Below are 2,453 nucleotides of genomic sequence, written 5' to 3'. Positions count from 1 at the left end.
GTGTTGTAGATTCTAGACTCTGTTAACGCTTTATGATTTTAACCATTATAAAAATTAATAAAGGAATAAACGTGTGTGTGTGTGTGTGTGTGTGTGTGTGTGTGTGTGTGTGTGTGTGAAATTTGTGGACAAATGGAACTGGAACAAAATACAATCTTTCCAGGCTTTTTGAAGGCCGCTCATATGTATGCGCAGGTAAATAGAAAAAGATACATTTTTAAATATTTAGGAGCCCTGGTGGTATAGTGGTTATACGTTGGGTTGTGATCTGCATGGTGGGCAGTTTGAAACCACCAGCAGCTCCATGGGAGAAAGACTGGGCTTTCTACTCCTGTAAACAGTTACCGTCTCTGAAACCCACGGGAGTCGCTATGAGTCAGCATTGATTATGGCACTGAGTTTGTTTTTTAATCATATTTATAATTCATATGTATATATATTAATTAAATAGTATATAGTTTCAAAAAAATGTTAAGTAATATAGTAAATTCTTACGGTCTACTAAATTGAACATTTTCACTACATTTGAAGTTTTATAGTTTTTTTTACAAGAAATTTCCTAGATATTACTTCTGAAAGCTCTTATAAATTGAACTGTTTATTTTTATATACTAATGCAGTTAAAGATAATAGTAATTAATGTCAGTTATTTAAGGAACTAGGTATGTATTCTTAAACACAACACCCCATTCCTAAGTAGGTAAAAGTATTTATTGATTAACACCCTCAAGCTTAACTTCATTTAACAGCAAAATCTGCCCTTGTTTATTATTTGTTATTGTTTCATATGAGTTTTTTTTTCTTGGTCACCAGCAGAAGAGATTACCCTTGGTACTTGGTAAACTAGTGCTCACTGTCTCTAAATTCTTGAACTTGAAGTTTGTCATTGCACTTGATAGTTAACATTTTTCTTCAGAGTACAAATTATTCCAACTTCCTCTTTTCAAAATGCAGAAACTTTTAAGCAAACATTGGCAGATGTTTTTTATCTTTGCAGCTTGAAGTTTCAGAACTACAAAACCTAGAACTAAATTAAGCTTTGACAATAAAGAATTCTATTTTGACCATGTTGTAGGGTGAATGTAAGAATTTTAAGTTTTTTCATTACTTATGTAATTGTTTAAATATATCACTTTCTGAAAAACAGCTGTTTTTTTAAATAAAAAAAGGCTTTTTTTATGTAGAAGCTTTAGGAAATGAGAAAGGTACAAAGAAAAATTCTATAAACCACCCATCACCATTAAAATATTGCTTGAAAAACCTTTAGCCTTTACATATATGATAGCTTTTAAAAGCTAAAATCATCATATACTTGTAATCTACTCCTACAAAATACATTTTAAACATTGGCCTATTGTAGTAAGTGGGGGGAAAAGTATTTTATGCATAATATTTCACCCTAAATGTGTACTGTCATTTGCTTGGTTCCTTCCTTATTATTTATTGGACGTTTAAATTATTTCCAACTTTTGCTGTTATAAGCAGTAGAGCCATGGACATCCTTAGAACTAACTCTGAAAACATTCATGATTATTTTTTTTCCCTTAGACAGATTCCTTAACATAGAATTATTAGGTCAAAGGTTAAAGAAACTTACTGAGATTTAAAAATGCATTGCCATGTTGCTTTCCATACTGTTATGCCCAGGTGAAGTGCCAATTTCCGTATGCCTTTTCCAGTATTGAGTTTTGGCATTTGTTTACGGGGCGTTTAATTTTAGGGTTTAATACTGTTAGGTGCTGTCGAGAAAGCTCCAGCTCTTAGCAGTCCCGCTTTCACCAGTGCCCAACGCTGCCTGCCTGTGTCGTCCTCACAGCTCAGAGAGGAAAACCTTTCAGAGCCTTCTCCTAAAGGCCTGTTGTTTTCTTCTAGGATATTTTAAAGATGTACTCTACTGGTAGCTTATTTTATTTTAAAATAGGGATAGAAATCCTTAGACAGTTGTCAACCTGCATCATCATGTTCCAGTTGCTTTGGAATGTTGCTGGTGTATACCAAGTGTATTACAAACCTATATCCATATCTGAGTTTCCCTTTGTATGCCTCTGCATTTCCTGTGCTGTTTATCATTAATGTCGACATTTCAAATTTCTGGGTAATTCACGTGAAGTTAGTTAATAAGTTGATTAAGTTCCATAAAAAATTACATTGGGACTTTCGATTAGAGTTATGATGAATTTATAGATTATGTTATAAAAAATGTACATCTTTACAGTATTATATTCCATATAGGCATGTGAAATATTCTTTCCTTTTAATTATTAAAATGTAAGCTTCATAAAGGCTGTGTGTTACCCATTTTTTTCACTGCTTTAACCCTAATATCTAGAACAGGAGTTGATGGTACATTGTGCACAGTAAATGCTTGTTGAATGACTGAATTTACTCCTTTTTCTTAAGGGACTGGACTTGAGGGAGGGATGTAGTGAAGGTACTTGACTATGGAGTCAGAA

At 33.1% G+C, this 2,453-nt stretch overlaps 1 protein-coding gene across 1 annotated transcript in view; it reads left to right on the top strand.

The window, feature by feature from the left end:
* The window catches only part of INTS2 (integrator complex subunit 2), a 59,916-nt gene that overhangs the window by 39,565 nt on the left and 17,898 nt on the right, over nucleotides 1-2,453 (top strand). The gene's annotated exons all lie outside the window — the stretch shown is intronic.

The sequence above is a fragment of the Echinops telfairi genome, unplaced genomic scaffold (assembly GCF_000313985.2).
Source record: "Echinops telfairi isolate 266 unplaced genomic scaffold, ASM31398v2 ScPeMD7_7458;HRSCAF=8496, whole genome shotgun sequence".
Classification (NCBI taxonomy): Eukaryota; Metazoa; Chordata; class Mammalia; order Afrosoricida; family Tenrecidae; genus Echinops; species Echinops telfairi.
Note: the sequence above shows the minus strand (reverse complement) of the source record. Positions and strands in the feature narration are given on the sequence as shown.